General features: G+C 45.5%; 1 pseudogene; it reads right to left on the reverse strand.

Annotated features, from left to right (window-relative positions):
- Positions 1–14,851, reverse strand: part of LOC136403705 (zinc finger protein 75D-like) — a 28,157-nt pseudogene that overhangs the window by 6,425 nt on the left and 6,881 nt on the right.

The following is a 14,851-nucleotide window of genomic DNA, read 5'->3' on the forward strand; positions in this document are numbered from 1 at the left end:
TGATTCCCAGCCAGGGCACACAGGAGAAGCACCCATCTGCTTCTCCACCCCTTCCCCTCTCCTTCCTCTCTGTCTCTCTCTTCCCCTCCCACAGCCAAGGCTCCATTGGAGCAAAGTTGGCCCGGGCGCTGGGGATGGCTCCATGGCCTCTGCCTCAGGCGCTAGAATGGCCCTGGTTGCAACAGAGCAATGCCCCAGATGGGCAGAGCATTGCCCCCTGGTGGGCATGCCGGGTGAATCCCGGTTGGGCACATGCGGGAGTCTGACTGCCTCCCTATTTCCAACTTCCTAAAAATACAAAAAAAAAAAAGAACTGATTTTAACATAGGTCAAATCAATTTGAGCCCTGTCCAAATAGCTCTGTTGGTTAGAGCACTGTCCCAAGGCACAGAGGCTGCAGGTTCCATCCCCAGTCAGGGCACATACAGGAATAGATCAATGTTCCTGTCTCTCCCTTCCTCTCTCTTTAAAATCAATAAGTAAAAAAAAATCAATTTGAAAATCTTAGGCAGTGCTCTCCCTCCTGGGAGCACGCGGACTCCTTTCCCTTCCCTGTCTTCTTCCCCCATAGGCATGCATTTCCTAAACTCTAAGGAACCCCTCGAGGCTTGCAACCAGGGGAGCAATGGGTAGTGGCAGCTTGTCCCAGGCAGAAACCCCTTAACCTGTCTCCAAGGCCCCCTTTTCTCTGACGTTCTAGTGAGCCAAAGCAGCCCTGCCTATACTCTCTCCTGTTGATTCTTCTATGCTAAGCCTTTCCTGTTTCACTGTCCCTAGCTTTAATAAATGTACTCTCAAAATCATCTGGACTCGTGTTGTGAAACCTTTCTCACATCGAGTCAAGAACCCACACACTACAGGACAGCCAAGATAGACAACTCCATCTGGTCCCTTTTCAGTAACAAATGGGTATCTCTTCAGAATTGTTAGAAGCATTCAGAATCTAAATACAGCTGGGGAAACTTGGATTTTATTAAACACCAGAAGGAGCCTTGTGAAGATGTAGCGGACCATGTTATAAGGCAAGCCAATCCAGCATAAGGACACTTATTTATATCTTATTTAAAGAATAAATTTGTTATAAAAAAAAGAATAAATTTGTTCAGAGTTACCCATAGATTTTTTTGCCTCATAGATTTTACTGTGGATGAACCCATCTTCCCACTGAATTTTATTATCCAGTTATTTTCATTATGTAAGCATAATAAAATTACTCAAGATAGCAACCAATATTTAAAAAACACATAGCCTGACCAGGTGGTGGTGCAGTGGATAAAGTGTCAGACTTGGATGCAGAGGACCCAGGTTCGAAACCCTGAGGTCGCCAGCTTGAGTGCAGGCTCACCTGGTTTGAGCACAGCTCACCAGCTTGAGCTCAAGGTTGCTGGCTTGAGGAAGGGGTCACTTGCTCTGCTGTAGCCCCCCGGTCAAGGCACATATGAGAAAGCAATCAATGACAAACTAAGGAGTTGCAATGAAGAATTGATGCTTCTCATCTCTCTCCTTTCCTGTCTGTCTGTCCCTATCTGTCCCTCTCTCTCACAGGAAACCCCCCCCCCAAAAAAAAAATTTAAAAAGTCTTTAATTACTTGTCTCTCGCTCTCAACAATCGTTCTGGCTAACAATTTCTGTGAAACCTCAGAGTAGAGTCCTTACACTGCATGTTAATACTGTAACGTCGGTGGGCAATGGGGAAAGGTCATGTGAGGAACCAGACCCGGGAACTTTGGCTGGAACCGCCCACACCCATGCGTGCCAAAAGAAACTTCCCAGAAGTCCTTTGGAAAAGAGTGACTGTCTGCCAGCCAGTGAGATCTCGCTACATCATATCAACTCACCTCCACCCTAGACGACCCTTTAAATATCCCCCATGCGGTTTTGTCCGTGCGAGTTCTCTGGCCTCTGTCTCCAGGACTAGAGAACATTGTCCGGGAAGCGCTGTACTAAATAAAGCTTTTATTATTCCACAGTTCGTGGCAACACCCTTCCTTCTTCCTCGGCAGGGAAAAATACCTTACATTTGGAGACGAAACCCAGGAGGAGTTGAAGCCCACTGGGGCCGCTCCTCTCCTCTTCCCTTCCATGGAAGAACCAGGATCTCCAACTTTCCACCCACTTTGGCACACGGTTCAGTAAGTCTCCTGCCTCCACTCTCCCCTCAGTTCTTTCCGCTGAGACTCCCTGTCTGTAAACGCTGCGTCAGGGACCTCTTTTCCGTTCTGAGTGCGTGTATGTCTGTGGAGATGTCCCAGGCACATCCACTTTACCTAACCATCCGGTGGCCAGAGCTTGAGTTGCGGGACGCCAATTCTCACCTCTGACCACTCCAAGGACTGAGGGCAGCCATAGAAGCACAGGAATCTAAACCTAATCCAAGAACACTCCTGGAGTTGCCTTATCCAAAATCTCCTTCCTTAAAGAAGAAGAAACTGTTATTCTTTGCTGTGGCCAGGCCACAGAACCCACTGGATAATCGGACCAGGTAGCCTCCTGAAGGGACTTTTGATTTTAACATCCTCACCAATTTAACTATTGCCAAAAGAACTGGGAACTGGTTGGAGATCCCTTACATTGAGGGCTTCTAGTATTTGTGTTCCCATCCTAATCTCTGTGCTGCCTGCTCCCTGGCGCAGGCCCATTTTGGCCAGAGAAACCTCACCTAAACCCTCCACTCCTGATCTTTCCTCCTTAGCCAACCCCCAACTCTCTCACCTTCCTGCCGGAACCCCAGGGGCGCCCCTCTCTTGGGACCCCTCTATGGTCCCTCTGCGGACCTCTTTCACTCGGGTCTCTTCCCTCCAGGAGCCCCCTGCCCTCCCTTCACAGGATCCTGTTTCTCATTCACCTGCAAATACCAGTCTCCCTTTCTCCTCCCCTGCTGGCCAGGGGCCCCTCTCTTCTCCACTGTGTTCTTAAACCCCTCCTCCGCCAGGCATTGGTTCTCAAGCAGGTTTGCAGGGATCCTGACCCCATGGCCCAACTCTGATCTTCTTGCAGGAAGGTCTGGCCCTGTCCTGCTCTGGCTCTGACATTTCTGGCCGGATCTGGGTGCCAGGCTCCCCACGAGTCCCCCTCCTCTTATTCTCAGCCCCTAAACCCCTATCCGGGACCTGTGAACACGGCATTTAAAGTTTTTAATCGTCATGATTAGTAGAAAAAGGCCAAGGCTGTTCACCAGGCCTGCATGCAGCAGAAGGTAACACTCCAAACCCAGGCTCTTGTGGCAGCCCTGAGGCTGGCAGAGCAACAGGGGTAAGGCATAGGAGGTGCCCAACCCAAGTCTGGGCCACAAAGAGGATCCCCACCAGGAGCTTGCTTTAAATGTGGCAAGGAAGGTCACTGGTCCCAACAGTGCCCCTGCCTGCGGCTACCCACTGAGCCCTGCCCTGACTGCAAGCAGCCCGATCACTGGCGGAGCGATTGCCCCTTTGGGCAACAGGCTTTTCTTCAGCACCTCTATGTAGAGGACAAGCCACCCAAATGGGAGGCCAAGCCAGCCAGACGGGCCCACCGCTCGAACTCCTCGGCCTCATGGACGACTGACGTGACCCGGACTTGAAGACTCCCATCACCCACTCCAAACCCAGGGCAATGCTGCAAAAGCGTGTAAGTTCATCTCATTTCTTGTAGACAGGGGACTACCTTCTCTGTTTTGCCATCACACTCTGGACCTCTAGTTCCCTCACAGGTCTCAGTTATGGGAATGGATGGGACCCCTTCTTTTCTCCTTCACACACCACCCCTGACATGCAGTTTGGACAGAATCCCCTTTCGCACTCCTTCTTAGTTATGCCATCATGCCCTGTACCTTTCCTGGATTGAGACATTCCACAGTCTTGAAGCCACTATCCAGCTGACAGCATCTTCCCACTTACTCCTACCATTCCTCACTACCAAGGGCTCCATAATAATCAATACTAACCATTTCTAACCATGTCTCTCACCTCAAGCTTGCCCCCATGCAGGACTGCTGGCAGTCGGAACCAGTTGGAACCCATCTCCGGCTCACCAAAAGGCTGGACCCTGCAAATCCTCCTATTGCTCATTTTTTTAAATCCTTACAGGACTGCATCTGCGAAGTTTCTCAAGTCACAGTCAAACAGATGTTCTTCTCGACTCCCCTCAAAACCACCTTCTGACCTCCCCTCCCCATGACGCCCCTAACCAGCAGGAAGTAGCCAGATGAATAGCAGCACCCCTATCTAACATGAAAGGTCGGAATGTAAGGTCGGTGGGCAAAGGGGAAAGGTCACATGAGGAACCAGACCCAGGAACTTTGGCTAGGACCGCCCACACCCATGTGCCCCAAAAGAAACTTCCCAGAAGTCCTTTGGAAAAAAGCGACTGTCTGCCAGCCAGTGAGATCTCGCCACATCATATCAACTCGCCTCCACCTTAGATGACCCTTTAAATATCCCCCACACGGTTTCATCCATGTGACTTCTCTGGCCTCTGTGCCCTGGACCAGAAAACATCGTCCAGGAAGCGCTATACTAAAGCTTTTATTATTTCACACTTCATAGCTACGCCGTTACTTCTTCCTCTGCGGGGAAAAATACCTTACAAATACCATCAGGGCAGTCTTGTTACGACAAATATTTATAGGATTATTGTCTGTCATTCCCTAAAAAGGAGTAAGGTTGGTGAGCAGGGAATTTGATGTGCTCATTGCTGAATCACAGCATCTCAAATAGTTTCTGGTGCTAAATAAGTATTTGGCAAATGAATCAGTGGGTGAAAAAATATGAGGAAGAGGGATCATGAGACTTGGTTAACTGACAGCATATCAAGTAATAAGCATAATAAAGAACACCAAAGAGACTAAGAATGTTCTTTGGATGACATGTTTGTTACACCCTTTCTGGTCCAGTTTCACTCCTTTCAGTCTATGGCAGGATTTCTTAACTTCAGCACTACTGACATTTGAGGCTGGACAGATCTTTGTTGGGTGTGGGAGGCTGGGTGTCTGTCCTGTGCATTCTGGATATTTAGTTGCATCCCTGGCCTCCACCACTAGATGTCGTTAGCACCCCCCAGTGGTGACAACAAAATTGACTCCATACCTTGCTAAAGGTCTTGGAGGGGCAAAAATTGCCCCTGGTTGAGAACTTATTATCTAGGGCCATATCATTAGAACAGGCTGGTGTAAGATTCTTCCATGTGTCCACCTACTTTCCTACAGAGCAGTTCTGGATTTCTTGACTTTCTACAAATCTAATCCAATTGTATAAATACTCTGCTCAAAAGCCTTCAAGACCGCCTGGCCAGGCAGTGGCATAGTGGATAGAGCATCGGACTGGGGTGCTGAGGACCCAGGTTTGAAAACCCGAGGTAGCTAGTTTGAGTGCAGGCTCATCGGGTTGGAACAAGGCTCACTAGCTTGAACCCAAGGTCACTGGCTTGAGCAAGGGATCACTCAGTCTGCTGAAGCCCCCCAGTCAAGGCACATATGAGAAAGCAATCACTGAGAAACTAAGGTGCCGCAACAAAGAATTTATGCTTCTCATCTCTCTCCCTTCCAGTCTGTCTGTTCCTCTCGCCGTCTCTGTCACACACACACACACACACACACACAAGTTAAAAGTAAAAAAAAAAAAAGCCTTCAAGACTATCTACCGTCACTGAAATAAGCCAAGATCTCAAGCTTGCAAGGCTATCTCTCCCTGGCAATCAAGTCTCAACCTATCCCTCAGTCTCATTGCCCAGAACTCTCTATACAGTCTACAATCCAGGACCAGTAAACTAGTCCCAGGTCCTGGAAAAGGCTCTGTGCTCTCCAACCTTAGTACCTAACTTTTCCTGTCTAGAATACTTTTTCCCCAAGGCAGGATTCGTTCTTTCTATTTACAGTGAACACAAGGGGCTGCTAGTGTCAATCCCTCCCAACTAGGAGAGGAAGGGCACCTGAGCCTAGGCATTAGGAATGTAGAAATAACGAAAAATTTTAAGTTCTCAAAGAGAGTACCATTAAAGAAGGCAAGAAACCATAACATCAGGACTGCTAATATCACCACCACCACATTCTTGAAGACCTAATGCTTTGAACTCCTCCATTCTATCTGTAAATCTTTCTCAGGGTGCCTTATCTCATGCCACCTAACACCAGAATTTGTTTCTGGTGGGTTTATGTATTCAGCCTTTTTGGGAGTTCTCTGAGGGCAAGAGGTGTGCCTGAACTGTTTTTGTGTCCCCACTGCCTAACACAAGGGCGCACGAGGATGCAATAGGCCTTAGTTAATGAGTGTTTTACTAGCGTAAATCTCAAGGGCAAGAGGCTCAGAGCCTTTCAAAGAAACTGTCACCTGGGAACTGAACAGCAGGGAGCCCTGATGGGCACCAGGGCCCACCTGCCGGGCTATCTCGTTCCCTCACAGAGAGAGAGAGAGAGACAGAGAGAGACAGAGAGAGAGAGACAGAGCTGGTCCACCTCCAGAATTGCTAAAAATGAAGGGCTGAGTACACGGCCGAGCTGCAGCATTAAGGGACCTCACTGACAGTAAAAGCCAGTCTCACATTCCCATTACTGGACAGGTCATCATTTCCAAGCCGGAAGATGGTAACCTGCTACAGGGCAAGCCAGGATTTCCACAAGGCCAGATGCATATTCAAGGCAGAAGTCCGAAAAGAGGCGCAGGTCAGCAAGGACTACCATCCCCACCTGTTTGTCTTTCTTTAATTGACAGCACTCCTGCCAATGAGGGGACAACATTCACGAAGTATCGCTAGCTGGGACCAAAGCCACTGTTAAGATCCAGCAGCCCTGGGTCTGGGTGTTTGTTAATATCTCCTATTGAGTTATTGCTGTTCTGCCTGAAATAAGGTTCCGCTTCTGTTACTTGGATGGGTCTTTGTACCATTCCTGGTTGAGCTCACACTGAGTTACAAATGCAATGACAATTAAATAAACGTAATGCTTGTGTGCTTGTCACAGTTCTAAGAACGTACATACTCATCCTCACAAGTCTTATGGAGTCAATATTACTATTTTCATCCTCCAGATGAGGAATCTGAGGCAAAATCTAGTATCAAAAGTAGGACTTAAAACTCACTTCTAACCCAATGTTTTATCCTATTATTAATATTGTGTACATACTGCAAAACATTCTCAGCTAAAAATGAACTCTTGTTACCTCTTACCTCAAAAACTACACTCCCTCTCAGAGGAAATGATTATAGTATATAAATCTTCCTGGACCTTAATCTGTCATTTTCCCCACTTACTTTATCTTCAAGTTTTTGTTTCAATAAATCAACTTCATTTAAAAAAACACAAAACTGCATTTAGACATTTATAGTAACATTCAATCTTCAGTCATTTCCCTCTTAATATGACAAACACTTTCCTAATTTTCATGTGTTATTCTAGATTGTGATATTCTGGATATATATTCGTGAGGGAGCTAATGGATTGGGGTGAGGGGAAAAAACAGTGGAAGTTTCTACACAGTCTCTCTGCCTTAATCTACCCCTTTTCACCCCTCACTGATTTCTGAGGACTCTTGTTGCACAATGAAGGCAAAGTAGCCCATCAGGATATAAATGGAGGGAGGTGAAATGTGAAATAGACTGATACGCCTCCTTAGATGATGTATTCCATCTTTAAGTATTACACTGAGAGATTTAATCAAAGCACACCCATATGCATTCCCTACTTTGATCCTTACATTCCTGCCAGCTATTATATTCATTTTACAGATGGTGAAAACAAGAGTGTTAAGAGACATCCCCTACCATAGTTCCAGAGTACAACAAAACGCTCAAGTGTCTTGGTGCCTAGTGTCATGAATTTTCTAGGGTATCTTGCTGCCTCCCTAGTCAGAGGGGATATTTCAAAATGAATATGAAGTGATAAAATATCCCCTCATTTTTGTGAGCAGGGTAGATGGTTACATTGACAGGAAAGAGCAGTCTGATTGTGAAAAGCAGCAGGAATGAAACAGTGCTTCTCAGTGGCCCTAGTCATGTGTGTCTCCTCAGCCATCCAGAAACATCTTCAGTGCCGCTTTAAGGTCTTTGTTCCTCAGGCTATAGATGAGAGTGGAGCACGGGTTTGACTATAAGAACAGGATAAGGAACTTGATCTGATTAAGAAAGTAGCTATTCTTAGTCTAGATTTAGTCAGAGGTAACTACAGGTATTGAGTGACTTACTACCTATGCAACTTACGACCATTTGACTTTACGACCACAATCGCTAGCCCGCGTCTGGCAGCGCAAGCATTGCCCAGCTGGGAGTACGACAGTGCGGACCAGCTTCCAGCAGCACTACCATCTCCACGTGTACCATTTCAACTGTTACCCAGATTCAGTATAGCAATTTGTTTTATGTCTTGGATATTTTTCATCAAACCCCTCCCAAGATGTCTACCAAGAGGAAATTGTCTTTGTCTACGCCTCAGCCTGCCAAGAAGGAAAGAAAGGCCATCCATCTCGACAAGATAATGAAGGTAATTAAGCAGTACGAAGGAGGAAAGAAAGTGAATGTGATCGCACGTGGTACGAAGTTATCATACTTGACTGTGTTGATGATTTTGAAAGATAAAGAAAGAATTCGTGAAGCTGTGAAAGGTTCTGCACCCATGTGATCAACAGTTATAACAAAGCAACGAAGCGGGCCCATCCACGAAATGGAGGAAATTATGATAAAATATGACTTAAATATTTTTATAACATCATTTCACAGTACTGTACATATAGCCTACTCAACTTACGACCAAATCGTGTTACGACTAGTCTGTCGGAACCAATCGTGGTTGTAAGTTGAGCACTAGCTGTATGCTAAAGGGCAGTCTACCACCTGGAGATCTCAGGTTCCAAAGTCTTTGTTTCTCTCTGCTCTTGGCTGTCTAGTTCCTTGGCTAGCTTTGTGCACACAGCCACAGTTGACAAGGGTCGAGCACACGAAGACCAGGAAGATGACTGTGGTAACTAAGACCAACTTTTTCAAGCAGGCCTTGGTTATGCTGCAGAAACACACAGCTCCAACATCTCAGTGGTTAGACACAAGTTTATTTCTCACTCCAACAAAGTGCATTATAGGTATGGGGACTCTCCAGAACGGCCGTCCTGTCAGGTGGGGGACATAGCATCCCAGACTGGTTTGATCCCGTGGTCCTCTGGGTGCTTCCATGATTGAGGCAGGAAGAGAGCACTACAGAGTCCCACACCAACAAATAAATGCTTCAGCCCAGAAGTGAGGCTTCTCTGGTCACACCCCAGTGACCAAAATGATCTGATGACCCTAACTGCAAGGAGCAAAAAACATAACCATTATCCTTTTTACTATTCACTAGAATACAAGCTGCATGAGGGTATGCAGTTTTTCCTTTTGTTCCCTACTATATCCTTGGTATAGACCAGTCAGTGCCTGGGCACATTAGAGGTCCTCATCAATTTAAACGAATGAATAGTGCTAGGAAGAAATCCACATGTATTGTGGGAGAAGAGATGGAGTCCTACAGGTCTAAGACTGAGGCTGTTGGGTAAAAGCTAGGCAGACTAGAGATTCAGAGCTGGCCTTGATTAAAAATAATACTTGGTGTAGCTCATCTTAGGGAACAAAATAAAATCCCATTGAGAGTGCCAGACCAATACCTCACGTGATTTACACAAAGAAAACACTGAAGCCACAGATCAAACCAAGTCAGCATAACCCTCACCACCAGGACTCAGCTCCTAAAAGTGAGGAAGGAGGGGCAGGCACCTCTTTCCTGAGAAGAAACAAAAAGAATACAAGGGAAAGGAGCCAGCAGGGGTAACCGAGTCAGCCAGTGATAAATTAACTATATCCCATAGTCACAGTACAAAGCAAGAATAACAGGATCTGTATGTAACTATGACCAGCATCTGAAAACCCCTTCCCCCTTGCTTACACCATCAAAACTCTCCCTCCCCTCTCCTGGAGTCCTGGGAAATCTTAAACAAAGACATCACATGCCCATTACTTAGATACTATAAAGGTATATAACCTGTAAGAAAATAAACTTCGGCCCTGGCCGGTTGGCTCAGCGGTAGAGCGTCGGCCTGGCGTGCGGGGGACCCAGTTCGATTCCTGGCCAGGGCACATAGGAGAAGCGCCCATTTGCTTCTCCACCCCCCCCTTCCTCTCTGTCTCTCTCTTCCCCTCCCGCAGCCAAGGCTCCATTGGAGCAAAGATGGCCCGGGCGCTGGGGATGGCTCCTTGGCCCCTGCCCCAGGCGCTAGAGTGGCTCTGGTTGTGGCAGAGCGACGCCCGGAGGGGCAGAGCATCGCCCCCTGGTGGGCAGAGCTTCGCCCCTGGTGGGCGTGCCGGGTGGATCCTGGTCGGGCGCATGCGGGAGTCTGTCTGACTGTCTCTCCCCGTTTCCAGCTTCAGAAAAATACAAAAAAACAAACAAACAAAAAAAACAAACAAAAAAACTTTGGGGAGCCTGTGTTTTGGAGCTACAATCCCCACATGCTCCACCAGCTTTAATAAATCCTACTTCCTTCATCAAGCTGTCTGGGCGTTTTTGTCCTTCTTTGATTCCTGCAATAAAAGGAGCTGAAAGAGCCACAAATGTAACTGCTCCTTTAACGTAGTCAGTCTTGCCCAACATATCACTGGGGAGCATGAAAAAAGGAAAGGAATGTACACTGATTGAACATCTACTGTTGGCCATGTTATCAGGACTTTTTCTTTCATTAACCCCTATATCCCCAGATCAGTCCTGAGGTGAGTATAGAGAAAATGGAGACTTAAGAGTGTTTCAGTAACCAATCAAGAAACAGGTATGTTTTATAAGCTGGAAATAGATATAATACAATCACATCTAGGCTGACTCTGCAAATATAACATACAAAGTCCTGATAGTCTTGCATTCAGGGTCTTGAACAGGTCCCTGAATATTTAAGCCTTAACTTCATTTATGAAATAATATATCTGGGCCTGACCTGTGGTGGCACAGTGCATAAAGCGTCAACCTGGAACACTGTGGTCACTGGTTCAAAGCCCCGGGCTTGCCCAGTCAAGGCACATACAAGAATCAACGATGAGTGGATGCTTCCTGCTCCACCCCACCCCTACCTTTTTCCTCTCTCTAAAAATCAATAAATAAAATCTTTAATATATATATATTTGGAAGAGGTAATTTACCCCTTTTCCTGATTCTACTTAAAAGCTCTAATAGTAATAAATCTGAGTAAACGTAAAGGTACCTAAAGGGTAAGTTATCAGAAAACCCAGAGCCTAGGGATATGCTCAGCAGTCTATCAGACTTGCCTCCCAAAATTACTGCTAAACGCAGTGCCGGAGAAAACAGACATTGCTAACCCCTGCCTAACAGTGTACAGTGTAAGACAACCAACATGGATGTGGATTTGCCACATTCGCCCACCACTCAGCATCAGTCTTCAAACGTTTCTTTTGGAAACATGGTCCTAAGCTGACTGACTTCCCAGGTCACCATGCCCAGTGTATGACAGAATCCTGCCTGCAGCACATAATCCAGTTCCCAAACATAACTCTCTCCTTATTCTCAAAAACAAACAAAATCCTGAGAAGTTGATCCTTAACTCCAATTAATTTTCTTTTAAGCCTCAGTAGAGTGCTAATTTTTTACTGTTTTATCCTATTGACTTTGTGAGGGAAGGAAAGCTCACTCTGTTACTGAAAATTCTCACTTACATCTAATATATATTCCATGGCTAAAAATCCAACCTGTTTCCATAAGATCTCATTAGAAATGTTTTCCTTTCTCAAACACCACTCATAAGGCACATAAGATATTATTAGTTATGGGGCAGATTCCCTAGTGGGGAAGTAAATATAACTTCATCACAGAAAAAATGTGCTAATCAGCCTGACCAGGCGGTGGCAGTGGATAAAGCGTCAGACTGGGATGCCGAGGACCCAGGTTCGAGACCCCGAGGTTGCTAGTTTGAGTGCGGGCTCATCTGGTTTGAGCAAAAAGCTCAGCAGCTTGGACCCAAGGTCGCTGGCTCAAGCAAGGGGTTAACTCGGTATGCTGAAGGCCCGCGGTCAAAGCACATATGAGAAAGCAATCAATGAACAACTAAAGTGTCGCAATGCGCAACGAAAACTGATTGATGCTTCTCATCTCTCCGTTTCTGTCTGTCTGTCCCTATCTATCCCTCTCTCTCTCTCTACCTCTGTAAAAAAAAAAAAGTGCTAATCGGATTCAAGAACTAAAGCAGCTAAAAAGGAAACTCACACGATGTCCAATGACAAGAGAGAAGAAAATCCAATTTGATGTTTGGAAAACTTTACATTAGAATTTATACCTACCCTATGGCACTATTAAAATTGATAATCCTCCTACCCTGAAGTAATGGTATGCAATAAAACAAGGACGTTATTGCTTTTTATGTGTTTTTTGTTGTTGTTGTTGTTGTTTGTATTTTTCTGAAGTTGGAAACGGGGAGGCAGTCAGACAGACTCCCACATGCGCCCGACCAGGATCCACCCGGCACGCCCACCAGGGGGTGATGTTCTCCCCATCTGGGGCATTGCTCTTCTGCAATCAGAGCCATTCTAGCCCCTGAGGCAGAGGCCACAGAGCCATCCTCAGCACCTGGGCAAACTTTGCTTCAATGGAGCCTTGGCTGCGGGAGGGGAAGAGAGAGACAGAGAGGAAGGAGAGGGGGAGGGGTGGAGAAGCAGATGGGCGCTTCTCCTGTGTGCCCTGGCCGGGAATCAAACCTGGGACTCTCACAGGCCAGGCCAACGCTCTACCACTGAGCTAACCGGCCAGGGCCTTTTTATGTGTTTAAGAGTGGCCGGGGAGTTCAATGCAAAACCAACAATATTTACCTTTGTGACCAGAGAAGACTGATTGATTCATGGTTTCATATGCTATTTGAAGCTGAATTTGCTATATTGTCAGGTACAATCTCAAAACAGATTTTTCCTTCATTCAGAATGTTCTCAGAACACCTGTGGCTAAGCTGAAAGTTATAAGTAAAAACAGTATATAATATGACTAATATATGTCCCCTGCAGGGTCCACCTTGATTCCTTTCTGTGAAACATTTATAGCCCCAAATTTTCCACTGATGAAAAGCTTTTCATGTTTTTTCATAAACTTGAGGATCAAGCTCCACTTGATAAAATTTTTCAGGCTCAGGACACTCAACAAGCTTTGCTTCACCAATGGAATTTCTGGTGTCTAAGAAGGTTCAACTGCTTGCTGAAGTTTCTTGTGCACATTCTATAGATGGGTTCTCTGGTGTTTAATAAGGTGGGAGTTCTGACTGAATTTTTTTCCACATTCATGACATGTAAAGGGCTTCTCTCCAGTGTGAGTTCTTTGGTGTGTGTGGAGATTTGAAGTTTGACCAAAGCTCTTCCCACACCATGAGCATTTATAAGGCTTTATTCCTTGATGTGATGTAAAGTGCTTATTAAGATCTGAACTCCATCTAAACCTCTTATCACACTGTGGGCATTTATATGGTTTCTCTTCAGTGTGAATTCTTTGGTGCTTAATAAGGTCAGAACTAACTCTGAAGCTTTTCCCGCATTCCTGGCACTTAAAAGACTTTTCTCCTGCACGTTCTTTCTTGTGACGATCCAGAAGTTTCAGCAGCTCTTGTCTCCAGGCTGAAAGATTCTCTCTTTCCATCACTGAAAAATCTTGGAGCCACTTTCCCACCCCATGCACATCACCATGATTATCTCTGACTCTTGTATTCTGGGGAACTTTCACTCTGTCCGGATTTGAAACTATGTCTCCTGGTGTTTGCATTTCTAAGTCAGAAAGGCATTTAGATGGATGATTTTCAATGCCACTTTTGAGCTTTAACCCTGCTGGAATAAACATAAATATCAACCAACTAAATGGCACAGCAAGAAAACCTCAGGAATAGAGACAAAAATTCAGTGATCACTCAATTTTAAAATAAAGAGAACTAGAATCTTAAAATGTTAAGTTCCTCCATCCTCCCACCAAAATATTAAGTCTTTTGCAAAGGTATCTATTAGGGCACAATTCTCTTCTTCCCATGGTGTCTTTACCTGTAGGCATTACTCCAGCACTGTCCTTGAACTCCATGGATCCTTGAACCCATGGCTCTTTCCTTTGCTCTAAACAGATCACTTTAGATTTTGGATGTACAAATATGGCTGTGAAATGGAAAAACTGAGGTCAAGGACTGCTAACTTAACAATGTCCATTAGTCATATACTATTTTAGGAACAGAGAAGAACACTTTTACAGTTTGTTACCCCAAATGGTTAAATGAATATACTCTCGTATCAGTCATTGGGTTTATACTACACTGCATTTGTTAGTGGATATGCAAATGGAGATTAAGAAATAAACCCAGCTTGATCAATGTTAAAAGATCATAGGGCCTGGCTGCTGGTGGCACACTGGATAGAGCATCGACCTGGAGCACTGAGATCACCAGCTCAATCCCATGGTTGCCAGCTTGATCCCGTGGTTGCCAGCCTGAGCCCAATGTTGCTGATTCAATCTGTGGTCAAGGCACAGATGGGAAGCAATCAACAGACGCACAGCTAAAATGGAGCAACAAGTTGGTGCTTTTCTCTCTCCCTCCTCCTCATTCTTAAAAAACAAACAAACAAACAAAACAGTAGGTCAAGGGAATCTTGTGCATGTACCCCTTCTTCTGCCACCATTTGACAAAGTTGGAATAAAACTCCAGAGGTTGCAGGGAATACAGGCTGGTCCTAATAACTCTTTAGGACTCACCCAGGATAAGACCTAGTGTACCAGCATCAATGTGAAGGTCAGTGGATTGGGAATCATATGCATAAATGATTCCTGTCATAATTATAGGAACTTTTATTTAGCAGCTGTGCACCAGATAATAGACTAGTATTTCTACCACTCTTTTTTTTTTGCATTTTT

Source organism: Saccopteryx leptura, chromosome 4 (assembly GCF_036850995.1).
Source record: "Saccopteryx leptura isolate mSacLep1 chromosome 4, mSacLep1_pri_phased_curated, whole genome shotgun sequence".
Classification (NCBI taxonomy): Eukaryota; Metazoa; Chordata; class Mammalia; order Chiroptera; family Emballonuridae; genus Saccopteryx; species Saccopteryx leptura.